The sequence below is a fragment of the Psittacula echo genome, assembly GCF_963264785.1.
Source record: "Psittacula echo genome assembly, chromosome: 13".
Lineage (NCBI taxonomy): Eukaryota > Metazoa > Chordata > Aves > Psittaciformes > Psittacidae > Psittacula > Psittacula echo.
Genome location: NC_137749.1, coordinates 10,599,031 through 10,613,335, shown reverse-complemented (window position 1 = coordinate 10,613,335; position 14,305 = coordinate 10,599,031). Strand labels below are relative to the sequence as shown.

The 14,305-nt window shown below is 37.7% G+C and overlaps 1 long non-coding RNA gene across 2 annotated transcripts; it reads right to left on the bottom strand.

Annotated features, from left to right (window-relative positions):
- Positions 1-4,197: 4,197 nt before the first annotated feature.
- Positions 4,198-13,216, bottom strand: LOC308226852. Of its 2 annotated transcripts, none has more exons than XR_013957952.1 (3): positions 12,716-13,216; positions 8,058-8,667; positions 4,198-4,576 (listed from the first exon to the last, which is right to left on the bottom strand). It is a non-coding gene; the product is annotated as an uncharacterized lncRNA (long non-coding RNA). The 2 variants fall into 2 exon arrangements; XR_013957953.1 differs by lacking the exon at positions 4,198-4,576 and adding an exon at positions 8,919-9,195 and having other exon boundaries at positions 5,302-8,667.
- Positions 13,217-14,305: the final 1,089 nt, after the last annotated feature.

Sequence of the window (14,305 nt, the reverse complement as noted above, 5' to 3'; positions counted from 1 at the left end):
CCAAACTTTCTGAAGTGCTAACCACATCGAATCACATTTACACATGAAAATCCAAATTACTTTCATGTATACCTGCTTCAAACAGAAGCAGTATTTGCTCTTTAAGAATGCCTCTTTTTTAGTGAACCTCAGTCTAGTCCCTAAAACTTACGTTGGTTGTTTTGTTTTCTTTTTTTCCCTCTCTCCCAGCAGTTAGTGTATTTCTATATTTATTGGTTCTGTACACACTTCTGTAATGGAATGTCAGGAAAAGTTACCTGTTACATGTCACTGTATCCAGACTGCTGCTGGCACCTGAGGTAGCTCAGAGGCCATGTAAGTTCTCATTTATCTAAATCTACTTTGATTTGTGTGGTAAATGTTACTGGTCTAAATACCCACAACAACTAATCATACTTTTTAAAGCAATTCACTGGTTATTTTTAAGTGTCCGTGGGATTAGAATTTTTAATGGTAGATACATGTATTTATGTATTTTATCTTTTACTTGATACTAACTTTATTACAGCAGTAAAGTTGATGACAATTGAAAGACAAATGCAACATCTGAAAAAGATGAAAATACAGATACTTGATCTTATATTGTATAATCTTGAGGTGCTTGACCTCTGAAAGTTTGAAGTGTGTACTTAATATAAATTACTACTATCTGCTAGTGCCTATTCTGGAAGTCACTTTTTCTTACTTGTTTCTATTTCATCAGGCAATATTAAAGTCCTCGTTTTTCAGTTCCCCTTTTTGCAAGTAAGCCTTTCAAAAGTCTTTTGGTCAGTAATACCTGTTTGGGCTTTAGCCTTTTAGATCTTAGAGCTTCCTTTCCTTCGCCTCAGATCTGCTTACCTGCCCCTGTGGACCCAAGGTAGAACTTGGCAATACCACTGCTTTTTTATGTTGAAACACTCTGTCTGGTTAATAATTAGTATTATTTATTTTATTCCTGTTTATAGACATACCACTATCTGTTAATTCAAAAATTAAGAAGTCCTTTCTCATTTTAGGTACTGTCTTGTGCAGACCCTTTGTCACAAATGTATGAGCTCTATGTGGTCTGCAAGTGAATCAGCAGGTCTCTGACATCTCTGGACTAGGCAGTTGAAGAGTAGCTGTTGACCTGGTACATAACATCCACAATGGAGACCAAAGGTATTCTGTAGAATGGTGCAGTTGCTATATGCCTTAATAATTTCTGGTTTTATAAAGTATGCAGATGAGGTGGTTGTGGTTATCTGTGTTGCCATTAAGCTGGGAAAATAAATCTTTATAGGGGTATCATAAAGTATGAAATTCTGCTTTGAAATAGCTTTCTGACTATGCTGGAGGGGTGGATTCCCTTCTCCCAAGCAGTATCAGTGTTATAGCCACAAGTATCAACAGATAAAAGATAGCTGCATATTAGGAAGCTGTGTGAAGATTTTCAGTTCCTTCATCGTCTCTTGTTGAATCACAAGAGAATGTTGCACATTCTCTTATTGACTGAAGGCATTCTGACAATTTGTGAATGTAGAGGCCCTCACAATGATCCTGGAGGTGATGGAAAATTAGTAATGCTAACTGGGGTGCTGCATACCAGACATTATATGCTTGCTCTGCCTCAAAGCTACCTAGGCCTTGGGCCAGGATCTAATAGCATGAGTAGACGTGGTTGGAAAGTAGCAGCTGCCTTCTAAGAATTACAGCTCTTGTGCCAGGATCTTCCGAGGAACTATCCCAAAGAACTAGGAATAGCAAGAGTTTCCTGATTCAATGTCCCAACATAAAACGCACCAAAATGACAAAATCTGTCAGTGAACCACATCAAATGTAGGCAGCTTATTATCAAGTGCTCCTGGCAAAGTAGAATCTGGTGAACAGGAAAAGATTCTCTCAGGTTTCTAGATTGTCTCCCCCTGAAACATGGGAGAGTTGAAATTCATCATGAGGAACAGCTGACAGGTTGTTTTCCGCCAAGTGGTGGCATGTGTGTGCTAGGCTCCCTGTGACTTAAGATGGTTCAAGCTACAGTCTCAGTATACCTGAGTGTAGATCAAGTTCCTTTGAGGGTGATGAACTTGAAGGTAGGTGAGTGAAATTATTGAGTGTATTCAAGTAACTGTGTGCACAAGGTCACAATCCCAGAATTAGTTCTGGCTTCCTTAAAACAGCGTGAATGACTGTTTAGCTGTACCCTTGTTTTGTGTAATCTGCCTTATAGCTTTGTAGCAGTGGATGTTTTCCTGCATCCACTCAGGAAAGCAGTAAATAAGGTGAATTTTTTAGCTGAATCTTCAAATAATCTGTACCTCCTTTCTCAGGAAGTTAATTAAATAGAAATGTTTTTTGTTAGCTCTGGGTGGTCTGTGGCATAAAAAGTGTTTCTGTCCTTGCTAGAGGTTCATAAACCAAATGTTGATGGGCACAGTTGTTCTGCATATGTTGATGCCTGCTCATTTAATGAGTCTCAGGAAGTCTTCTAAGCCAAATTCTTTCACCAGCTTTTGCCACCAGCAGTATATTGATTTTCAGTCTGAGGGCAGATAACTTCTCTCATGTTCTTCAGTTGTCAGTGGATGACCCACGGCACAGAAAGCATGTTTTTGTGATTGTTTTTTGGTGTGAGTCAGTAGAGCAAGAAGAAGAAATGCTCCAGTGCAATCCATGTTCTTGCTTCCACTTCAGAAGCTTTTTCATTTCCTGGGCCCTGGGATTGCTAGATGCTTTTTTGTAATCCTTATTGTAGGGATGATCTGGAGGAAACTAAAGCAGATGAACAACACATGTTGTTTATTGCAATATTCTGCAGCGGACCATAGGATTGAGATATTTTGAAATTAGTATTTCTCTTAGGTGGCCTCCAAGATATGTCTTCAGTCAGAATAAAGAAAATAAATATAATAAAATCCTAGGCTACACCCAATTTATTGGTTATTGTTTAAAGATACCAGTTGTATTCACCAAAAGTGCTTAGCTGAAGTTCACAACATTCTTTGAAGCAGGAGTAATTCTAATGGAAAGACTTAAAATTGAGTGACACTTCTTCACATGCTTTAGAGGTTTCTTTACTTTCCTGATTTCAGGTGTAACTGCATGCCTGCTAATCTTGACACAGTGAGGGTTGCACTGGTTACATACATCCAGAACCAGGCAAAATTTGTTGATTAGATCACTCTGATGGTGTTGATATAATATTAACAAGGTGTATGTGTATCCTTGAATTTTTAGCAACCTGATAGCTGCTAACAGTACAGCAGCATTTTATATGATACTCTATGAGTTTGAAAGCTAAGGGGTAGTCAGACCTTAACTTAGTAGTGTGGTGTTTATAGGGACAGAGATACTTTCAGACTATGTCCTGATCTACTCAGTTATGTTCAAATTTTATATAAACCATTGCCTTCATCTATTTGAGTACACACACCCACCCACAGCCCTTTGAACCCTGCACTGGAACAAAATGTGCCAGTGCTATGGGAATCTAAACTTCTTAGGCTGTATGTAATAAGAGGCTTATTATCCAATGTAAGTGATAGCCTTGAAGAACACTGACTTTTAGGCAAGCAGAAACCTTAAGAAGAGTAATGAGATGGAGATCTCCATGGATAACCCACCTCAATGAACCACAGTTGTTCTGGTAAGTAGCCATTTTTTCTAGTGATACTCTGGTATAACTATGGGTTTGAACATAGTTTCTTTCATGTTGCTTTTCCTTTGTATATAACTTCTGTTTCTGGTTTTCCACCCTTAATATTCACACTGGTGACCTAAATCTTGAAGTTGGATGGACTGACTTCTTGAGATGAATGCATTTCCAAAGGAGCACAAGAGTGCTTCCTAACGTTTTCCTGTGGCTTCTTTCAGCAGCTGGTATGTAGTAATATAGAAAAGAAAGTTTGGTAGTACACTTCAGTTTGAGGGAAATGAAGACGTTGTCTGTATTTTAAGTCATACATGAGAATGACTTACTAATAATGAAAGTCAGAAGGGTGAAAACTGTTGTCAGTATACTTTATAAAATATTCTCTGCCACTGTGGGACCAACCTGAAATCCCTCAACAAACCAGTTTAAGGACAGAGGGAAAACAGGAGAATTATTTCAGTGCTTTGGATTCTTGCTTTTTTGGTTCTGTCCACACCATATATTTGAACTAATTTAACATAGCTGCTCAAGAAAAATTAACTTAAAAACCAGAGCCACAACATGAAAAAAACTTGTTGGATACGTTTTAGGTTCACTGAAGGAGCTCACTGAGATCTGGCACTTTTTTTGAAGAGTGTGAAGTTAATTATACACGTAATTGACAGAGGATGTTCAAATCTTGTTCTGAACAAACCCAAAGTACTTGAAGTTCCACGTAAATGCAGATAGTTTCTGAGTCTTAATGATTTAGAGATAAATTGATACGAATTCCAAACGCTGAAGTCAGGCCAGGTAGATTTTTAATTAAGTGCCAGAAACTGAGCCATCTGCTAGAAGTAAAGCAAGCCAGGCTTCCAGCTACCTTTATCCGCATGTCCCCAAGCGACCAAGTATGTTGTTGATACAGTTTCTTTCCCAAACTAATTTCAGGTAACTGTTCTTCGATACCGGTGTTGGCAGTGTCTGTAAGAAAATACAAGTATACGTATTCAGGCTCCTCCTTTGTTTTTTATGCTTGTGTCTATGTAGTGTGAAGACAACAGACAAGTATAAAATGTTTCTGGATATATTGTGGGAGGTAAGAGACCCTAGAAGTTAAAGAAGTTTGTCTTCTGCATGTGAAAAAGCAACATTAAGCACTGGAATATTGCAAAATGCCCTCAGAAAAGAGCTGTTTCAGATAAGAATGTTTTGGGAACAGGTAAGGAAAAAATTTAAGGACAGTATGGTAAATAAAAAAAACCCCAACCCAACAAGGTTTCCATGAAAGTGCACACTCCCATGGCAAGCCTCTGAGTCTCCTTCTGTGATCTAACTCTGTATTTTGTTCTGTCAAGTAATAAAATGTCAAACATGAATAACAAGGAATGTATCCTGTTCCAAGACTGATGTAGAGTATGTAAGTTTCTGAAATATTATTACTGCAGTAGTCATCTTCTGCTAGTTAAGCAGATATGTGAAAAAACCTGTAGACTTTTATTGTTGTTCCTGATGAAAAAAACCCCACTGTCTGAGCGAAAAGTATTTGAGTCAACAGTTACATGGCAATGGAAACAGCGAGAATGTAGAATGAGCTGTTCTCTTTTCTCATCTTTGATCAGTTGATAATTTTACTTTCTACAGTTAGAGAGTTGAGTCAGCACGCTTCGTAGACTTTGTCATTGACTTTAATGTTATTTGCAGGAAAACTAACCTCTTTTGGACTATAGAGCCATTCCTTCAGTCTCTTAAAAAAAAAAAATTAAACCATTTTATTTTAGCTTTCAGCAAAAATAATTCCAGAGCTGAAATCAACAGCCCTTTCTTTATTGTTTTTAGTTTGATATTTTAGAAATATCTATATTTCAGGATATTATATTCCATTCCACATGCTATTTTAATATCCCATTGAAATTTATAATTGCAAATTCTTGAACATAAGTAAATTTCACACTCAGTGTTTCCTCTTCATCATTCAGTCTCCTTAACAGTTGTTTTTTTTGCGCTTACTTTTGCTGTTACATTAACTGAAGTTAAGCTCACACATTCTTAATACATCAAAATAAAACTCTTTAGTTACACATGTGAACAAGGGTTAGAAACACAATACAAATACGTACTTGCTATGTATCTGAACTTTCACTAAACAGATCTGACTTTTATCTTTATTTTTAAGTTGATGCAGTGAATTCCATCAGTTTTAAGGACTTGCTTTGTCATGGTTTGAAATTGGCAATAGGTAGTTCATCTGCCAAATGACTTGTGAAATACCTGCAAGCTTTAAGCCCTCTGCATAAGGCCTGATACACAGTGAGCTACTAATATGAAAGTTTGATCAGCTAATTGTACTCACTGCATACTTACAGAATGAAAATTAAATACTGGTTGGCTACTATGAACAACTATGAAGAAGACTGTACGCAGGAATATTTTGTGCAAATTGATTTTAAGGTAGCCCACTATAAATGAATTCCACCAGGCAATTATGCAGAATAAATTGTCAGCTTTAAATTTTCATGAATATTTAAGGTTTATTTTTGGAGTTGTTTAATTAGATGCTTAAATATTTCCTAGAAATAGGAAAGCAACACAGTTAACATACAGCACAGTTGCCACAACACATTTTTCAAGTTGGAGGAAACAATCTTGTACAGTCTGTCTCTGCTGCAATAAGTGCAATCAAGTGAGAAAGCATTTAATGTCAGTGCTTTGCTGGGATTAAGGTAGCGTTAGGAGGGACACATTTTAGAACTGTAAATGTTCTGTAAGGCGCTCTGCTCCAAAGAGTTTATAGCCTGGGGAAATGAAGATTCTGTTTAATTAAATATTTATTAAATTATATTCATTAAATATTTATTAATTAAATATTTAATTAAATATTCAAAAATATATATAGTGTATGTGATTTTTAATGAGGCATTTTGGTTCTTTTCCTCAGTTACTCCCCACTTGGGTTGTGTGCTATAAAGTTTATTTGTTGTATCACAGCTAACTTTTGAGTATTGAGAAGAATGTTGGGACAGTAGCTGCGTGGACCAGTTGAGAAAGAGAGATATGGAATGAAAAGAACTGAAGAGTGTTTGAGAGAAACAGGTAGAATTTTTAGGAACAAAATTGTGGGAAAATAATACTGATTTTTCACTGTTCTTGTGAGGCAAAGATGCTTGGTGATCAAGAATATGTGAGCGATGAAGAAATACGTTTCTCTTTAAAAGTTTAGGATAAGTGTAGATTCCTATTAAAAACTTAGGGTGAGTGTGGATATCAGTACTTTTTGCCTATCGTTAGCAAGATACTTCTTTATCACTAGAATTTGGTTTTCTGCAGTGGGAAACTGCAGGCAGTTAAGATTGAGCACAGCTTTGTCAGCAAGCTGTGTAAATTTCTGGGTATTATGGTTACAAGTCCTTTTCCAATTTTATCATTAAATCACAAGGTTAAATATGCTTATTATAAATCTTTCCTATATGCCAATTATGATCTAATCTTACCTAACTAGAATAATGCATTTATTATATATTACCTATATATAATTAAATTATACTTATTTTTCCTGAATCTTCAGTGTTACATGCTTATATTTTATTCTAAATAATTTTAACTAACAATTACAAATCAGTTTGATCTGTCCTACCTCAAACATAGCCAGTGAATTGTTTTCATCCAATTAGATATTTGCCTCTAAATCCCAGAGTGCATTAGGGCAAAGTACTGTGAGTATTCCAGCAGTGAATGCATTTTTATGGATGTAATCATTAAGAAATCAGTTATGTGCAATTATGTACTTAAATTAGTATGAGCTATTTTCACATAATCTGATAATGTGATCAATTCCACTTTTGGGTTACTCTATTGGTAGTTGAACTCTTCCATCTCTGAGGAATTCCCTGGTTTAACAGCATGTCTAAGGGAATGAACAGACCAAATACACTGTCCACGTGACATCCAGTGATGATGTACTGGAAACCTGGTTATATTTGCAGTAATGGTATATAAAATCTGTGGCATTTGGAAGACTGTAACCTTGTTTGAACATCTGAAGCATGACTTTTATTCAGTTTTCTCAAGCAGAGGGTACTGAAAGAGGAGGGATTGCATTTCTTTCCCAAGGGTTGATTTCTTTCCCAAGCACGTAAGGCACACGTTGGAAAGAAGCAGGGATTGTAGAGGGTTGGCAAGAAAGCATTTTGCTAGCAGGCTTTTTGTCTGTTGTTGTGTTCAGTACCACAAAAGAATGTCTTGACTTTTGCAGAGGGCAGAGGCTGGTAGATGTGTATAGTAACATAGTAACTGAGTAACTAGTTTCCCTGCTGAGTTAAATGGGGCATGTTCGCTCTCTGCAATGAGAAGCTCATGTTTGTCCCATGTTTACTGTGTTTTAAATCACAGGGGGGGAAAAACCCCAACAAACAAATCCTGGGTTATTCTTTATAGAAGCACAATCCTAGTTACTTCGATGAGGTACCTGCTCAGGGTGTCTGAGAATTAAGGGTGTGAGGACTTTTAAAACCACCCAGGATAAATGAATTTTCAGTGTGTCTTGCGAAGGTGTGCGCACCATATGGGGACTGGCTAGGACCATCTGTAGTGGCTTCCTGTCTCCATGGCAACTGGAGCTGTACTGGAGCAGTCATCCCAGTTCCAATCTGCATCTCAGATCCAGAGAAGGGAGCAGAAGGCCTAAGCCTGCATTTGGCAGGAAATGGTACTCCTCTCTCCAAGTGTTTGTTGGCTGGGTTGGGTCACTGTGTTTCTATTGAGATTCCAGCATCCCCTTAAAGGGCAGGAACATCCCTTGTTGCTCACTTGTGCCACCTCAAGCTTTTTAAGGACTGCTATTTGCGTCTTCTGAAACAAGTCCTGTTAAGCCTCCCTGGGCTGTAAAATGGTATGGAGGGATTGAGAAGCTGAGACATTTGCTGTCATCGGTATCATCAGAGTCCAACATTGTTAATAGATGAGAATACTTTGGTACTACTGCTGATTCATTCTGGTTTTCACAGCTGAGACTTCCTTGCTTTGAGATTGGCTCTGCACTTCTCTTTTTCTGTGTTAATGATGTTTATTTTTACACACTGCAAAATAAGCAACATGCAATGAAAATCAATAATTACAGCTGTGATGTTTAAAACTTTTATAATAAAAAATATCAATGGTATTCTAACTTTGGGAATACCTTATGTTGCAATGCGGAAGGCAGTCTAAAAAAGAGCACATCTAAAATTACTAGCAATTCATGATAAAGCTGTTTTGGAAAATATGACAGAAAACATTTCACTTTATTAGCAAATTATAAGTGTTCTTGATAGAATTTTAATATTGCAACCTGTTGCAGTAAAAGCTGTATTTTGACTTAATGTTTGGGATTGCTAAGAAGAAAAGGTGCAAGTTCCATCAACAGCTCATCTGAATTTCATCTTGAAGGTTCTGTTTGTTCTCGTTTGACAGCTGAACATCATTTCACTGAGGAGGAAAGTTAAGATCCCAACAGTAGGAATAGTTCTTTCCATTAAATATCTTTTCATCCTTCCAATCATCTGTTAGGTACTTGCTTGTCCTGTCTGGGCCTTCATTTATTTCAGTGGTCAATTGTTTAAAAACCCCTGAAGATTCCACAAAACCAAAATAAGAAATCATTATTTGAATCTTCTCTTAATTTGTCAAAGCTGCTCCCCTTCTTCCCCCAGCTAAATATTGCATTATTATGCTAAATCTGACAAGTAAAGGACTTAAGAAGTGAGCTACAAAACCAGGAGGAGCTAAGTAGTCAAGTTCTTCCCACCCAAAGAGAGATGCAAAGAAAAAAATTTAAAAAGGAAATAAAATGGATTTTGAAATTAATTTTTAATGAGGTGCATTTAATATAGAGAGTTAAGTCATAGAGGCTGAATTGCAGGGAAAATTCTTTACTGTTGCTCTTTTCTTTGAATTTTGAAATGATACATTAGGACCTGAGTCTTTTCCTGGACTGATTGTATCACTGCTGTCCAGGTGAATGCCTTCAGCCCATAATAAGAGAACTTTTCTAGCTTGGAAATTTATGATACATTTACCAGGGTACTTATTCTAGACTAATGCAGCATAGTCAGCCTTGTCATTGGAATGAACAATTATTCTGAACTAAGCATTTTGGTATAATTATCTTTGTAGATAAACTCCAAAGTACTGCAAGTAAAGTCAGAAGTTTTTTCTTCAATACTGTCATTAGAAAGACTTGTCCTATCAGTTTTTTTTTTTTTTACACTGTGTTCTCAGAAGGCATGCAGGAATTTTGGGATTCACAGTAAACATTTAACATTTTACTGAGAATGAAAAGCTCAACACCTGAGTTGACACTTGACACAAGGCCAGGTTAGACGGGGCTTGGAGCAACCTGGTCTAGTGGAAGGTGTCCCTGCCCTTGGCAGGGGGTTGGAACTGGATGAACTTTAAGGTCCCTTCCAACCCAAACCAGGCTGTGATTCTATAAGTTTGGTGCCTTGACATGTCACTTTTGACTGGTCTAAGAGTAGACAGAATTAACTGTGATTTTTGCTTAGTAAAGCCCAGCTGTATCTGAGCTTAGTAGCCCAGTGTTACTTGTGTTTAAAACAATTGCTGAACAATTTTACTAAATACATTATATGCGTAAGTATGTTGTCAATTCTGACATAAAAGTTATGCGGAATCCTGGGATTAGAAACTGATTAAGGACCACTAATGTGCCAGGTGTCTGTGTAGGGTATTATGAATTATTCATCCTGTTATCCTGGTTCAATCACATAATGTCTTGGTACTAATTAGCAGGTGGATGGGCTGACACAGAGTCAAGAATGCCCAGGAGATATTTTGCTCAACGGTTACTCTAATTCCTGCTGATACATATCTTTTCTGCTTTTATAAATAAATTTCTTGGGTTTAGTTGGCTTACTTTGGGGTCTTTTCTTTCATTTTCACGTTATTTCAACATTATAATTTAAAAATCTGTTACTTTTTCAGGGTTAAACCTAGCTTAGAGCTGAAGCATTTGACAGCTTTCGGGAAAGCTGTCTGCAGGTTTTATTGTTATGTCTTACTATATTACTTTGTCCATATTAGTAAGCTGCATTTTACCTGTTCTTCTATCACTTGTGAGCTTTATTGTCTTGTATTAATCAGAGCAGAATTTGTCTTATTTTTACTGAATGCAGAACACCTATTTGTGCAATTGTAAAGCATAGCACTTGCTGCGGTAGTGAAGTAATTAGGTATTTGTACATATTATTCTTTATCACTTAAGGGAACACAGGTTAAAACAGCTAATAGATTTCTTTTGTCCCCCCCTTTTCTACTTAGCTATTTGTATTTTTATCCTTTCTATCTTTCAAGCCAACTTTCAGCATTTAGTTTGGCTTAACATTGGCATGTATCATTGTTTATTAAAGGAATTTATCAGAAGTCAAACTGAAGGGCATTATCAATTCACCCTGTGTTTCACCACTGTTTCTTAAACAAAAAAAAATCCTATTTGTTTGAAATAAGACTGCTCCCTAAACATAGCTTAATTAATGCAGATGTTTCAATCTCACAGCTCAACCTGAAAAAAACCCCAAACCAAAAGTCCTCTCCACCACCTATTTCCTACTTGATGCTTCTTAAGCAGTCTTCTTCCTTCATTTTGTGCTGACTACCTTTCCTTCCTCCCCCACTCTTCCTGAAGAATACATTCGAGTGTGAAGATGTAACTGGTGGACAGGACCTCTTGACCACATGAGAATGCCCAATGTATTTTTGTGAGAGATGTGCAAGTAGCTGTTCCATTAATATCTTTTGATTTAGGGAGGAAGAGTAAGAGGACTGAAGAATAACTCTGGGGAGCTGATGCTGGCCTTGTTTTATGTCTCTGTCTCTGGTGTTTGTGTTTCTGTTCACCAACAGGGTGAGATATTTTTTCTCCCTTTCCTCTCCTCCTCCCCTTTTCCTGTTTCTCTTGCTCAGCCACCACATCCTTCCTACTGCTGCTTATCGTGAGAGTTTTCTTCTTTCTCTCTCTGTTTTCACTCTGCTGGGTATGATTAAGCACCTGGAACATTTCCAGCCTGATGACTGCAGGGGTTTGCAATGAAACTCCTTTGAGATTCACTGCAGTGAGGCTGCCTCTTGAAATGCAGAGCTCTGAGGGAGTCAGACTTTATAGTACCCTGATGCCTGTTGTATAGATTTCAGAAGTGCTTGGCATATTAAATGCACTGTTGATTAACAGCAACAATCTGTAAGAGGTCTCCTAGTAGAAAAATATTTTGTTGCTACAAACTGTACAGAATCCTTCATCTAGAAAGCTACTGTCTTCCTTTCTGCTGCAGTGTACAGACAGCTGAACTGGTGACACTACTACCATTGACTTTTGAGGTTCTGCACTTTGTGGGATAGCCTGAAACAAAAGTTGCCTCTACTGCTATGCTCAAATCAGACAGGTTTCTAAACTTAGTATTGTTTGAAATTTGGGTCTGAATAAACCAATTGAGGTTCATCTTAGCTTCAACTGTAAAAACATCTCACTTTTGGTAGAAGATGTCATAGGTACAACATTACTTTGCTTAGTTGCTATGTTACAGACAGAGTTATTACATCTAATTTTTATATTAACTCCTTTTCAAATGGCGGAGGGCATTTTTGTGCTAATTAAACTAAATAGAGGTTTTGCTTATGAAAGAAAATGTGAAGATGCCTTGCTGAATAGAAAAATACAGTGTTGTTGGCTTGGAAACTTCCTCAAGAAGGTTGTCCTAAGCTTTCAGACTGCAAGCTGTCCTCAAAAGGCATCCCTTTTCGTTACTTTATCTTTCCCTCAAGGCTGTGTACACTGATATAATAGTATGTATCAGTAATTCCAGAGTTTCATTGCCAAGAGGCTTTTTAGCCATGCAAAGTAAAGCTGGAACTAACGTTGTCCACTGGCTGAGACTATCCAGGACTAATAGACAAATGAATTCAGAAAGGATATTTATCTTCAGTAAATCGTTTGAAAGTATAATAGAGTTGGACAGAGATCTAGAAAAGTAAAAAGAAGGGACACTCTTCAGTGCTGTCTTCACGAGGGTCTGAAGGAGCTTTTAATCAATGGAAAACACATTTTCATTTGTCAGATGGCCAGGTTTTTCTTACCTTCTCTTTAAGTGCAGATTGTAAAGGGCAAAGAAGTCTTCTCAAGCCTTGTAGAGGAGACAGTAACATCTGGTTATTGCATTGCTGTGACAGAGCCCCTGAGTAATTGGTCAGTCAGAGAATGGAAATCCATTAGAAAATGTACCTTGTAAAAGAACCTAGTGTATTCTCTATAGTGTGGTTTCACCTGGGGTGTCTCTGGAGAATTCTGGCAGTTTCTTATGGATTGTCAGAAGTCTCTCCACTATATCAGCATTTAAGCCATGCCTAACTTCATGTGACTAAGCATGCTGTGGTTCAGCAGATCTGACCTAGGTAATGTGTCATTAAAGTAGATACTGGAATTAAGATATATATTTTTTAAACAATCAGTAGTTTAAATTTCTCAGAACTTCTGTCTTGGTGTTCTCTCTGTCCTCATGCTCTGTCTGTTCCTTTCGCTTATGTCCCTCCTTCTCCTGAGGCTCACATTTTCACCTCTATCTTTTATCCTGCTCTTTCCTGAGCCCTCTTTTGTCCCCCCTGACCTATCTTCCCAGTTAAAATACTTTCTGCCTGGCCTCATGGAGCATCACCATGGTGACCACATGATGTCATTGCACTGGGAGCAGTTGCCTGGGAAACCATATGATGTCATTGCACTAGAGACAGTTACCATGGTTACTGAGTTGGCTGAGGTAACTGGGAAAAAAGGGCTTACCATCTGACCAGTGCCAGGAAATGTTCCCATTAATGGGAATAGAGACTTTTATTTATATTTCTGTGTTCCAGGGTGGGCTGCCTGTGATTCACAGACCCCATTTCTTTCTCTGGTACAGTGTGCTCCATTTGGGCTGCTTTCCGTTGGTCTGTGGGATCTTGCTCCCCTGCTTCTGCTGTTGAATGTTATCATGAACACTAAGCCACAATAAAATGGAGAAAAGCTACACTGTTCCATGGTTCTGTGTAAGATGGGTTCCCACCTTCTATTGCTGTTGGATTTGTCCTGTTTGGTTCTTTTTGTTTCCGTGATGAATAGCCCAGTCCAGTTATTGTCCCAGCAGATGTCAGAGATATAAGTAACAGTGAATGTAACACACCTGAGCTTGCTTCATCTGCACCAGGCTCTGTGTGTGTCTGTAATTTGTTCGCCGTTTCTTTCCTGCCTTTCCCAATTTCTGTTTCATCCTTGCTGAAATGTAACTGTCTTGTTTTAGTAGTTCCAGGAGCTCCAAGAAATGTCCAATGTGAAAGGTGAAGCAGAGGTTAAATAAAAAGTAGGAGGCAGTTGTTAAAGACCCAGAAAGGTACGCAAGAACAAGTTAGTTGGCTTGAGTGTATAGAACAATGTGTAAATGTGTGTGGGGTTGCTCATCATTTGTGTAAGGATGTGGGAATGTAAATAGTGGTTAGAACTGTGTCTGTTACGCCTGTGTGTGGTGTACAGATCTGTAGCTTTGGCAGAGTTTGTGTATGTGTATAAACTTACATATAATTGCTCTGTGGATAAATAAGCTTTTATGAAAACAGCTTTTCCAGACTTTCTTCAATTTGAGTGAAATACATGTGTAAAGTGTGTTAGTTAAATTATGCATATGTAAGAGTGACTAT